This window comes from Bubalus bubalis, chromosome X (genome assembly GCF_019923935.1).
Source record: "Bubalus bubalis isolate 160015118507 breed Murrah chromosome X, NDDB_SH_1, whole genome shotgun sequence".
Classification (NCBI taxonomy): Eukaryota; Metazoa; Chordata; class Mammalia; order Artiodactyla; family Bovidae; genus Bubalus; species Bubalus bubalis.
This window is the reverse complement of record NC_059181.1, coordinates 47,227,102-47,241,578: the sequence shown is the minus strand read 5'-3', so window position 1 is coordinate 47,241,578 and position 14,477 is coordinate 47,227,102. Positions and strand designations below refer to the sequence as shown.

Below are 14,477 nucleotides of genomic sequence, written 5' to 3'. Positions count from 1 at the left end.
TCTTGCCACCTCTTCTTAATATCTTCTGCTTCTGTTCAGTTCAGTTCAGTCTCTCAGTCGTGTCTGACTCCTTTTGACCCCATGAATCACAGCACGCCAGGCCTCCCTGTCCATCACCAACTCCCGGAGTTCACTCAGACTCATGTCCATCGAGTTGGTGATGCCATCCACCATCTCATCCTCTGTCGTCCCCTTCTCCTCCTGCCCCCAATCCCTCCCAGCATCAGGGTCTTTTCCAATGAGTCAACTCTTTGCATGAGGTGGCCAAAGTATTGGAGTTTCAGCTTTAGCATCAGTCCTTCCAAAGAACACCCAGGACTGATCTCCTTTAGAATGGACTGGTTGGATCTCCTTGCAGTCCAAGGGACTCTCAAGAGTCTTCTCCAACACCACAGTTCAAAAGCCTCAATGCTTTGGCGCTCAGCTTTCTTCACAGTCCAACTCTCACATCCATACATGACCATTGGAAAAACAATAGCCTTGACTAAACAGACCTTTGTTGGCAGAATAATGTCTCTGTTTGCAATATGCTATCTAGGTTGGTCATAACTTTCCTTCCAAGGAGTACGCATCTTTTAATTTCATGGCTGCAATCACCATCTGCAGTGATTTTGGAGCCCCCCGAAATAAAGTCTGACACTTTCCACTGTTTCCCCATCTATCTCCCATGAAGTGATGGGACCAGATGCCATGATCTTAGTTTTCTGAATGTTGAGCTTCTGCTTCTGTTAGGTTCATACTAGTTCTAGACTTTATTGTGCCCATCTTTGTATGCAATGTTCCCTTGGTATCTTTAATTTTCTTTTTTTTTAATTTAATTATTTTATTTTTCTTTTAGAAAATACTAGATATTATGAACAAAATTTTACTGTTCACTATAGTTACACATTCTTATTTGTTTTATATGTTATAAGCATACTGAAGCAGATAAAATTAACTTAAGTAAATTAGACATATTCCACAACTCTGACATTTACTTTTCTAAGTCAGGACAAAAGAAAGTTTATTAGCTTTCCCTAATGAATCAGCATCAAACTAAACTAGTATATACTGGAGTTCCTTGGACTGCAAGGAGGTCCAACCAGTCCATCCTAAAGGAAATCAGTCCTGAATATTCATTGGAAGGACTGATGCTAAAGCTGACACTCCAATACTTTGGCCATCTGATGTGAAGAACTGACTCATTTGAAAAGACCCTGATGCTGGGAAAGATTGAAGGTGGGAGAACGGGACGACAGAGGATGAGATGGTTGGATGGCATTACTGATTCAGTGGACATGAGTTTGAGTAAACTACGGAAGTTGGTGATGGGCAAGGAGGCCTGCCATGGTGCAGTCCATGGGGTCACAGAGTTGGACCTGACTGAGTGACTAAACTGAATTGAACTGAACATCTGCCATTTTTCAGACTTTAGGTTACAGCTAAAATAATTTTTATCTCAAGTTTTATGAAATAACAGAGGCTGAAACATACAAATCCTGTTTGTAATCATGTTGGCCATTTAAAAAATAAAAAAAAAAAACTTTAATCAAGAAAATTATACTCACCTTGCTAGAAAATAAAAAAAAAAGCTACCATTAAGTTGTTTTACAATACTTTAATTACAGTTGGAATTTACAATAACTAGATTTCACTGTATTTTGTTTTATTGCTTAATGCTTCTCTTTTAATTTTAAAGTAACAGATTACCTCCCCCAACCCCAGAAAAAATCCACATCAGCATTACAAAACAATTGGCCTTCAGAACATATTTTGTTTAGCAGCCAGAATGATTCTTAACCTTTGGAAGTGTTAATACCTTCATGCAGTACTTATCTGCTCAAGAAGACCACAATAGTTCCCCACACTGTTGCTTGCTGAGCACATAATACTGATATTCTGTTTTTATGTTATAAAACCCAGTTGTTGTTTAGTTATTCACTCATGTCCAACTTGGCGACACCACAGACTATACAGCCCACCAGGCTCCTCTGTCCATGGAATTTTCCAGGCAAGATTACTGGAGTGGGTTGCCATTTCCTATTACAGAGGATCTTCCTGACCCAGGGATCAAACATGTGTCTCCACATCTCCTGCATTGCAGGTGGATTCTTTACCACTGAGCCACTGTGGAAGCTCATAAAACCCAGTATTTACTTAGAAGAATTAGTTGCATTCAGGGAGAAAAAAAATCAAACTTTACATAAACTTGATATAAAATGTTACTAGTTACTTCTTATTTAAGAAAAACAGATCAAACCAAAAAGGTCTCATTATCATAAAACCCCTTACATAACAAATTATCAAACACATTTGTACATATGCTTGTACTATCTTCTTAAAATATTTTTATAAATAACCTAAAGTCTGATTTGGCAAATCACTCAACTGAAAACTGATTTTATTATACAGTCTTGACTCAACAGTAGTTTTCAGCTTTATATATATATATATATATATATATATATATATATATATATATAGCATAAAAATTCCAAAACATTTGAAACAAATATTCTCAAACATTTGAGAAAAGATTAAATTAATATGGCGAATAAAATAACAAGTAACAAAGGTTTTCCCTAATCCTAGAGAATGAAGCAAAAAGAGAGATCTTATAAGACAAATTGGAGAAGAAGAAAAATTTGAAGTAAATTTGGCCTTGAACCTTTTTACATTGCTACTCCTTCAATTTACACAAGTTAAAGAATAAGAGAAGCTAATAACTATTTCTCAGTGGAAAAGGCTGCAAGGAAAGCAAAGCAGCTGAGTAGTGATGGAGAAAGTACAACAAAGAAAATAAAATTTATAGTTAAGATAATCAAGAAATGATGTCACAACTATTCTGAAGTTGAGAAATAGCAAGGAATAATCAATGAATTAGGAAAGCAATAATCTGCTGCATCTTTTTAAGTTATATACAAATAAAAGGCTTATTTTTATTAAAGCAAGAGTCTTAGCTGCACTTTGACGGGGTTATACAAAAATGTCACATCATCAACCTAAAGGGGTGGGATGGGGAGGGATAGGAGGAGGTTCCAGAGGGAAGGGATATGTGCATGAGTGAAGTGAGTGAAGGTCACTCAGTCGTGTCGACTCTTTGCAACCCCATGGACTATACACTGCATGGAATTCTCCAGGCCAGAATACTGGAGCGCATAGCCTTTCCCTTCTCCAGGGGATCTTCCCAACCCAGAGATCAAACCCAGGTCTCCTGTATTGCAGGTGGATTCTTTACTAGCTGAGCCACAAGGGAAGCCCAGATATATGCATACCTATGGATGAGTCATGTTGTTATATGGCAGAAACCAACATAACATTGTAAAGAAATTATCCTCCAATTAAAAATAATTTTTTAAAAAGTCACAGGATTAATCCCATCAACAGCCATGTTACTGCAATAAAGTTATTTATCAACATTAATTAAATTTGCTATCACCACATTATTGCAATATCAAAGAAACTGAGTCATTTCACTTCTTCATGAAAAATTACATTGATATGGTTACTGAAAGCTTTCAGTAATAAGGAGAAAAAAAATTTTTTAACAATTTCAACACAGAATAGAATGTTCAGAATCTTATATTTCATAAAAATATCAATAATCATGGTACCATCTTGGTCTATAAAGGATATTCTCCACAAAGAACTTGCAAGTGTTTTTTTTTTTTTTAAACACCATGAAAGGGACATTAGTTAAAGTTTCTCTCTGACACATTTTATAAAAAACCTATTAGTAACTTTGCCATAAAACTGATTTAAGGTAGTTGTGCTTTTTCAGAAACACTGAGAATAATCCAGTATTTAGTATTAATACTCAAATCAGCACACTGACATAATAGCAACATTTTATAGACTAGCTGCAATTTTCAGTAACTGTGTTACTGAACTGTGTTCACCAACTGTGTAGCAAAATTGTAGTGTTCTCCTAAGCCATATGCATGTCTCATATAAACAAGTATTAATAGGTCTTCTGGATATTCTTTACGAACAAAAATAGGAGGATAATCTGCCTGTATTACCTCTATTGGTTTTCATAAAATGTGAGATAGGGCTCTTAGCTCAAGTTGACCCCCTCCCCCATGAAGTTGCGTTTACAATATCATCACAGTACTTTCCAAACTCGTCTGGAGTATACATAGCTCCCATATTAGGATTTGTTAAAAATAGCAGAAAGTCTTCCACATGACTTTGCATATAGTTACCAGTTTGACATCTTAAGGCAGCCACAGTCAGAATGAAGTTCTATTCTTTCAGTTGATCTTCAATGGCTCTATACATACAGTGGCCATCAGATGGAATCTATTTAATTTCCAACTGTCTAGCTGCCAATGTTTGAGCAAGTTTTTCACCTTCTACATGTCTAACTCTGGTTAAGTTTTCAATATCAGCTTTGGCTATCCTTACTCCCACTCCTTTCCCAGTGTAGCTTTTTTGTCTTTACTCTCTTTAGAAGTCAACTTCAACTGATCCATCTCCCCTTTATGTTTCTGTTCCATTTCTGCCTCTAACTTAGCAACATCTTCTGTAAGCTGCTTCCTCCTCCTTTTGTCATTCCTGGGAAAAGCGATCTTCATACCCTGTATTTTGGCTTGCAACTCCTTCTTTTTGCAATGCCTTCTCACCAGCTGTTCCTCTTCATCAAGCTCCTCAGTCAAGACTGCCTCCATGACGACCAGGTCTATCTTTAACTTTCTTAAAGAGATCTCTAGTCTTCCCCATTCTATTGTTTTCCTCTGTGTCTTTCACTGTTCACATAGGAAGGCTTTCTTATCTCTGCTTGTTATTCTTTGGAACTCTACACTTAGATGGGTATATCTTTCCTTTTATTCTTTGCCTTTCACTTCTCTTCTTTTCTCAGCTATTTGTAAGACATCCTCAGACAACCATTTTGCCTTTGTGCATTTTTTTCCCCTTGGTGATGGCTTTGCCTACTATTGCCTCCTGTGCAATAGTAGCTTCCCTGAGAGCTCAGTTGGTAAAGAATCTGCCTGTAATGAAGGAGACCCCAGTTTGACTCCTGGGTTGGGAAGACCTGCTGGAGGAGGAATAAGCTACCCACTCCAGTATTCTTGGGCTTCCCTTTAGGTTCAGCTAGTAAAGAATCCACCTGTAATGCAGGAAACCTGGGTTTGATCCCTGGGTTGGGAAGACCCCTGGAGAAGGGAAAGGCTATGCACTCCAGTATTCTAGCCTGGAGAATTCCATTGACTGTGTAGTCCATGGGGTCACAAAGAGTCAGACACGACTGGGCGACTTTCACTTTCACTTCCTGTACAGTATTATGAGCCTTCATCCATAGTTCTTCAGGCACTCTGTCTATCAAATCTAATCCCTTAAATCTATTTGTCACTACCACTGTATCATCTTAAGTGATTTAATTTGGGTCATACCTGAATTGCCTAGTGGTTTTCTCTACTTTCTTTGATTTAAGTCTGAATTTTGCAATAAAGGAGTTCATGATCTGAGCCAGAGTCAGCTCCTGGTCTTGTTTACTTGTTTCTGTTGACTGTATGGAGCTTCTCCATCTCTGGCTGCAAAGAATATAATCAATCTGATGTAGGTATTGACCATCTGGTGATGTCCATGTGTAGAGTCGGCTCTTACGTTTCTAGAAGAGATTGTTTGCTATGACTAGTGTGTTCTCTTGGCAAACCTCTGTTAATGTTTGCCCTGCTTGGTTTTGTACTCCAAGGCCTAATTTGCCTGTTACTCTGGGTATATTTTGAGTATCTATTTTTGCATTTCAGTCCCCTATCATGAAAGGTCTGTCTAGTCAACCTATGTTTTTTTCCAGTAGTCATGTGTGGATGTGAGAACTGGACCATACAGAAAGCTGTGTACCAAAGAACTGATGCTTTTGAACTGTGGTGTTGGAGAAGACTCTTGAGAGTCCTTTGGACTGCTAGGACATCAAATCTGTCAATCCTAAAGGAAGTCAGTCCTGAAAATTCATGGGAAGGACTGATGCTGAAGCTGAAGCTCTGATACTTTGGCCACCTAATGCGAAGAACTGACTATTGGAAAAGACCCTGACACTGTAAAAGACTGAAAAGCAGGAGGAAAAGGGGATCACAGAGGATGAGATGGTTGGATGGCATCACTGACTCAATGGACATGAGTTTGAGCAAGCTCCAGGAGTTGGTGATAGACAGAGAAGCCTGGTGTGCTGCAGTTCATGGGGTTGCAGAGTTGGACACAACTGAGCAACTGAACTGAAGTGAATCCCATATTCTGCAACATGGATGAACCTAAAGATTATTATGCTAAATGAAGTGAGCAATATAGAGACAAATATCATGTGCTATCACTTATATATGGAATCTTAAAAAAAAATGATACCAATGAACTTATATTCAAGATAGAAACAGATCCACAGACATAGAAGACAGACTTGTGGTTTACCAAAGGGGAAGTGAGAGGAGGATAAATTTGGAGTTTGGGATTAACATAAACACTATTACATATGAAACAGATAACCCCCACTTATCTCCTGCATAGCAAAGGAAACTATACTCAATTGTCAGGGAACATTTAACAGGAGGATTCCTGCATGCTGTTTTTTATTTTTCAAGGATTTTCTGTTTCTTATCAGTTCTTATTCCAGGAATGAGTAAAGCTGCATGTAGTTTTCAGGACTGAGGTCATGGGATGAGACATGCAGTGACTCTTTTCAGTGTCAGTGACCTTGTATGTATTAGACTATCCATATTGTGGCTACCGATAAAATTTCATCCTGTGTAATAGCTGAGTAATCATCTTACTAAGGATATATAAGCCTGCATTTCTGCTGATAAAGAACCTTTGCTCCATCAGAGCTTGGGTCCCCGTGTCTTTCTCTCTTTATCTCTCTCTCTCTCTCTCTCCTCAGCTGATTCTTTGGAGTGCAGAGACCCATCTTGCTCACTCTCCTGCCTGGGCTTCTAAGACTGTCTTGAGAAGGTGCCCTGTGCCTTCACCCGCCTCGAGAGGGCGCCCGGTGCCTTCGTGAGAGATGCAAGTCCTGTGTCGAGTGCTTTAGTGGTTTTCTGCATAAACCAGGGAGTATCAGCTTCTCTCTCTCTCTTTATCATTGCCTCCAGACCGCCAAGTCCTGGTCCATTAAAGGACCCCAATAAGTGGTGCCCAAACAGGGACTCTGGTATACATGGCATTTCGGTCACAGGGACTTGGGACCTATTGAGGTCGGTAAGTACTAAGACATGGGTCAAACGGCTGGAAAGCCTCATCATTTCTCTATGTTACTTCACAATTTGTTTAAATCTCAGGGACTTTTGGTTGCGTGCCAATGACTACAGCCTTGCTTTCAAACAATGTTTAAATGTAATCCTTGGTTTCCTGATAAAGGCAGTTTTGATTTAGAAATTTGGCACCAGGTCAAAGACAATGTTAAATGAGCCACCAAGCAAAAAAAAAAAAAAATTCCAGTTGATTTCTGACCATTTCAAGGTAAACTCTAGCCCTCCTAATATTCAACAACAGACAGAACACTTATCGCATGAATATAAATTAGATGATGAAACTTTACAAAAGGCCCAATTAAAACAACATAAAATATTTCAAAATTTTCTTACTAGCCCTGCACCGGCTGCTCCAAATGCTCCTCCTGCCAACAGGCACAACTCCAAAAGTCTCTCCTTTGTTGGAGAGGAACTCCCCAGGTCGGTAGGTGCCCAATATGCTACTGGAGATCAGTGGAGAAATAACTCGAGGAAGAATGAAGGAATGGAGCAAAGCAAAAACAATACCCAGTTGTGGATGTGATTGGTGATAGAAGCAAGGTCCAATGCTGTAAAGAGCAATATTGCATAGGAACCTGGAATGTTAGGTCCATGAATCAAGGCAAATTAGAAGTAGTCAAACAGGAGACGCCAAGAGTGAACGTCAACGTTCTAGGAATCAGCAAACTAAAATGGATTGGAATGGGTGAATTTAACTCAGATAATTATATCTACTACTGCGGGCAGGAATGCCTTAGAAGAAATGGAGTAGCCATCATGGTCAACAAAAGAGCCCGAAATGCAGTACTTGGATGCAATCTCAAAAACGACAGAATTATCTCTGTTCATTTCCAAGGCAAACCATTCAATGTCACAGTAATTCAAGTTATGCCCCAATCAGTAATGCTGAAGAAGCTGAAGTCGAATGGTTATATGAAGATCTACAAGATCTTTTAGAACTAACACTCAAAAAAGATGTCCTTTTCATTATAGGGGACTGCAATGCCAAAGTAAGAAGTCAAGAAACACCTGGAGTAACAGGCAAATATGGCCTTGGTATACGGAATGAAGCAGGGCAAAGGCTAATAGAGTTTTGCCAAGAGAACGCACTGGTCATTGCAAACACCCTTTTCCAACAACACAAGAGAAGATTCTACACATAGACACCACCAGATGGTCAACTCTGAAATCAGATTGATTACATTCTTTGCAGCCAAAGATGGAGAAGCTCTATACAGTCAGCAAAAACAAGACCAGGAGCTGCCTGTGGCTCAGATCATGAACTCCTTATTGGAAAATTCAGACTGAAATTGAAGAAAGTAGGGAAAACCACTAGACCCTTCAGGTATGACCTAAATCAAATCCCTTATGATTATACAGTGGAAGTGAGAAATAGATTTAAGGGACTAGATCTGATAGATAGAGTGCCTGATGAACTATGCGGAGGTTTGTGACATTGTACAGGAGACAGGGATAAAGACCATCCACAGGGAAAAGAAATGCAAAAAAGCAAAATGGCTGTCTGGGAAGACCTTACAAATAGCTGTGAAAAGAAGAGAAGCAAAAAGCAAAGGAGAAAAGGAAAGATATAAGCAACTGAATGCAGAGTTCCAAAGAATAGCAAGAAGAGATAAGAAAGCCTTCCTCAGCGATCAATGCAAAGAAATAGAGGAAAACAATAGAATGGGAAAGACTAGAGATCTCTTCAAGAAAATTAGAGATACCAAGGGAACATTTCATGCAAAGATGGGCTCAATAAATGACAGAAACGGTATGGACCTAACAGAAGCATATGATATTAAGAAGAGGTGGCAAGAATACATAGAAGAACTGTACAAAAAAAGATCTTCATGACCAAGATAATCACAGTGGTGTGATCACTCACCTAGAGCCAGACATCCTGGAATGGGAAGTCAAGTGGACCTTAGAAAGCATCACTTTGAACAAAGCTAGAGGAGGTGATGGAATTCCAGGTGAGCTATTTCAAATCCTGAAAGATGATGCTGTGAAAGTGCTGCACTCAATATGCCAGCAAATTTGGAAAACTCAGCACTGGCCACAGGACTGTAAAAGGTCAGTTTTCATTCCAATTCCAAATAAAGGCAATGCCAAGAATGCTCAAAGTACCGCACAATTGCGCTCATCTCACATGCTAGTAAAGTAATGCTCAAAATTCTCCAAGTCAGACTTTAGCAATATGTGAACCGTGAACTTCCTGATGTTCAAGCTGGTTTTAGAAATGGCAGAGAAACCAGAGATCAAATTGCCAACATCCGCTGGATCATGGAAAAAGCAAGAGAGTTCCAGAAAAACATCTATTTCTGCTTCATTGACTATGCCAAGGCCTTTGACTGTATGAATCACAATAAACTGTGGAAAATTCTGAAAGAGATTGGAATACCAGACCACCTGACCTGCCTCTTGAGAAACCTATAGGCAGGTCAGGAAGCAACAGTTCGAACTGGACATGGAACAACAGACTGGTTCCAAATAAGAAAAGGAGTACATCAAGGCTGAATATTGTCACCCTGCTTATTTAATTTAGATGCAGTGTACATCATGAGAAATGCTGGGTTGGAAAAAGCACAAGCTGGAATCAAGATTGCTGGGAGAAATTTCAATAACCTCAGATATGCAGATGATCCCACCCTTATGGCAGAAAGTGTAGAGGAACTAAAAAGCCTCTTGATGAAAGTGAAAGTGGAGCGGGAAAATGTTGGCTTAAAGCTCAGCATTCAGAAAACTAAGATCATGGCATCTGGCCCCATCGCTTCATGGCAAATGGATGGGGAAACAGTAGAAACAGTGTCAGACTTTATTTTGGGGGCCTCTAAAATCACTGCAGATGGTGATTGCAGCCATGAAATTAAAAGATGCTTACTCCTTGCAAGGAAAGTTATGACCGGCCTAGATAGCATATTCAAAAGCAGAGACATTACTTTGCCAACAAAAGTCCGTCTAGTCAAGGCTCTGGTTTTTCCAGTAGTCATGTATGGATGTGAGAGTTGGACTGTGAAGAAAGATGAGTGCTGAAGAATGGATGTTTTTGAACTGGTGTTGCAGAAGACTCTTGTGAGTCCCTTGGACTTCAAGGAGATCCAACCAGCCCATTCTAAAGGAGATCAGCCCTGGAATTACTTTGGAAGGAATGATGCTAAAGCTGAAACTCCAGTACTTTGGCCACCTCATGCGAAGTGTTGACACGTTGGTAAAGACTCTGATGCTGGCAGGGATTGGGGCAGGAGGAGAGGGGGACGACAGAGGATGAGATGGCTGGATGTCATCACTGACTCGATGGACATGAGTTTGAGTGAACTCTGGGATTTGGTGATGGACAGGGAGGCCTGGCGTGCTGCAATTCATGGGGTCGCAAAGAGTCGGACATGACTGAGCGACTGAACTGTACTGAATGAAAGTTATGCTATTTTTTTGTTGTTGCTAGATTAGAAACTATTATTTTCCATACTGTAATCAAAAAAAAAAAAAAAGAAACAGCTAGAAAAATTACTTGCTTATGAGAGTAAAAATCAGGAAAGTCAAAGAACTATTGCTTCAGTTCATGAGACTGGGCCTATTATTGATTATTTAAAGCTTGTCACAATCTAGGATCAGAAACTGAAAAGATGCAAATGCTACCTGAAACAATGGCTACTGCCTTTAAAAAGAAAAATGAAGGATGCTTTACATGTGGAGATAAAAACTATTTAAAAGGAGACTACCCTAAGAAGGCTAATAAAACCCTCCAAGAATTCGCCCTCACTGCCATAGAGGAATACTCTGGGTCAAAGATTTTAAATTTAAAATTGATATTGATGGAAAACCTATTCCAGGGAACTCCAAACAGGGGACCCCCAGGTCCCCTACAACAAAAACCAAGGGCAAATTCTATCTTTTCTCTCAAACCCTCAACATCCGGCAATGCTACCGTTAATATACCAGCCCTAGATGATTTTTTTCCTTTACCCTTAAGCAGTCCCTTCTAGAGTACCTACCGGACTTTTTTGGACCCCTTTCCCCAAAAACCTTCAATCTTTTATTTGGCCGATCTAGTTTGGCTTCTAAAGGAATTACTGTTCACCCTGGAATAATTGATTCAAATTATAAAGGAGAAATTCAAATTATGATGTCATCTCAGATTCTACAACAATCAAAAAGGTGGACAAAATTGCTCAATTACTTCTTTTGCCTTACATTTCTATTAACTCCTCTAATAATGTATGGACAGACAGATTTAACAGTACAGATCAAAAACAATCCTTATGGACATCATTGGTATCTGAATATGCCTGACCAAATATAAATATCAAAATTAATAATAAAAGATTTTCTGGTCTCCTCAACACTGGATCTAGTATTACTATTATTTCCAAACACTTATGGCCCAAATCCTGGCCTATACAAAAGGTCTCTTGCCAAATTGCAAAAATTTCTCAAGCCAAAGTACAAAAAATTTATCAAAATGTTTAGATCTACCCATATGAAGGACAAAAAGGCCAACATACAACATTAAGACCTTATGTGATAAATATACCCCTTAATCTAATAGAAAGAGACTTACTTATACAATGGCAAGCTCAGACATATATCTCATATTTTTCCTAAGGGCCACTGCTCATTTAACAAACAAAACAATTATTAAAATAACTTGGAAGAATGACAAGCCTATTTGGACACAGCAATTGCCCCTTACAAAAGATAAATTATAGTCTACTAAAAAACTTATAGACACACAATTAAAATTAAAACAGATTGAGGAATCTTACTCTCCTTAGAACTTTCCTATTTTTATTATAAAAAAGAAATCTGGCAAATGGTATCTCTTAACAGACCTTAAAAAAGTTAATGAATCTATGAAACCTATAGATACATTACAACTAGAGATCCCATCACCTATTACTATTCCTCAAAATTGACATTTTATTATTACTGACTTACAAGATTGCCTTTTTAATATACCTTTACACTCTTTAGACTAGGAGAGATTCACTTTCTCTCTCCCTTATCCTAATCATATCAGGCCTCATAAAATATTTCAACAGACTATATTACCTCAAAATATACTTAACAATCCTAATATTTGTCAAAAATTTTGTAGCCAAGGCTTTACATCCAATGTGACAACAATTCCTTCATGCATATATCATTAATAATATACTGTAACTACAAAAAGGAGAAATGATATTTTTGACACTGAATGGCCATGGTATTCTTTAGACTCCAGAAAAAACTGATTAAAATAAAATCTTTTTTGAAATTACAAAACTGATTCTTCTTACACATACAGTTAAGAAAAGGTTAACTTGTTAAAATACTTTTTTGAAGCTCCAATTCTGCCTGGAAAACAAAACAGGTCTAAGAAAAAACCTAAAGTTAACTTTTATCATGTCCTTGAGATGCACAACCCACTCTATCTGGGATTCCAGCCATAAACAAAATTGGTGACAAAAAACAAATTTAAAATGGAAAAGATATTTCAAGTGAAAAACTATGCCTATCTATGTCTCAATGTATGTCTTTGTTTTTGGATAATATGAAGTTAATGAGCTCTATTTAAATTTAGGTTCACGTAAACTAAAAAATATTCAATATTAAATATAATGTTTATTTAAATATAAATATAATTTAAATATAATTGTTTGCTAATCTAATTAAGACATGTCTTAAATCACCAACATTATATAATACTTTTATTATGCCTAGGTTTAAGATAAACTAAATTTGTCAACGAAAATGTAACTTTTAATATATATATATTATATATATATAAATAAATAAATATAAAAAATATAAAATAAATTACTTGCTTATGAGAGTAAAAATCTGGAATGTCAAAATAAAAAAATAAATAAAAAAATAAAAAATAATAAAAATAAATATAAATAAATAAATAAATATAAATATATAAATGAGATGAAAACTTTTAAACTCTATTAAAATAATTATACTTTTAATATAATAATCTACTATTATAATCTAAAATAATCTCTTAGGATTGGGGTAACTTAAGTTTCTGGAGGTATACTAAACTAAATAACAAAAGTTTATTAAATAGCTAGGTCATTTCCAAATGAAATAAGATTTTAAAACATTAATTACTGAACATTAACTTCCTCTTACAAATAGTTTTTCTTATAGAAAAACTAAAGAGATTTTAGAATATTAATAAATATATATTATAATATATAATATGATATAATAAATGTATTCACCAATCTATAAAATACTAACATACAAGACACTTCATAGTTGCTAAAGAAAAATAAGATGTATACTTTTAATAAAAACATATAAGATATGGCAAATAAAAAGATAAATACAAAAATATAAAAAAGGTTTATGACAAATAAAAAAAATTTATGACAAATAGATTTAACCCATTACCCTGAACTTTATTCCTCTTCCATCTTACATGTCTTGATCAGTACAAATTCTTCTTTTATATGGGCCACGCCTCTCCAAGGTAAAACTACAGAACATGTTATAACCTACCTATCAACTTACCTTACAATAATGAAAACACCTAATTCTATAAAAACAGACAATGGCCCTGACTATATTTCTAAACAAAGTCAAACAACTTTTACATTCATTCTCTATTAAACAGATTACAAACATTCCTTATAATCCACAAACACAAGACATAATTAAACAAACACATTACACACTGTAACTACAAATAAAAAATTAAATAAAAAGATATACATAAAAAAATTTAAAAAAAAGACACCATTTGCCAAATAAGTTATTTGTTCCTAAGATTATCAAAAATACAAAATATTCACCTTCTTTTCAGGTCTATCTTAAAAATATAATCATCTTACTTGACACACTAAACAGAGAGATTCAACAGCTACCAGGCTGTACTTCTTTCCCAAGGACAAGGTCAAATATATTTGGATATGAACAACGTTTCATTTATCAAGTTGTTTTGCACCAGCTTTTCAATAATTTCACTTAAAAAAATGTTTGAGTGTTTACTCCTAATCCTTTGCCCCAAATAACACAAACCACTTAAAACACAGTCAGATCCCATTTCTCTTTATATCAAAAAAAAATGTATACACTAAATTACAAAAAAAAAAAAAAAAAAAAATCAACCCATTAATTCAAAACCACAGCCAAATACCAATCCCAAACAGATTTCTAGATGATTTTTTTTTTCTTTTAGACTAAAATATTTCCTAAAAATATTTTCATCATTGTTGTTTTCCTTTCTTTCTATAACTATTGTTAAGATAGCTTTATTTATTTAAAATTTTTTAAACTTACCACAAAGAG

At 36.5% G+C, this 14,477-nt stretch overlaps 1 protein-coding gene and 1 pseudogene across 1 annotated transcript in view; both read right to left on the bottom strand.

Moving 5' to 3' along the window:
- Nucleotides 1-14,477, bottom strand: part of ZC3H12B (zinc finger CCCH-type containing 12B) — a 668,231-nt gene that overhangs the window by 577,568 nt on the left and 76,186 nt on the right. The window lies entirely within an intron of this gene.
- LOC102403149 lies at nucleotides 3,736-4,772 on the bottom strand (annotated as a pseudogene).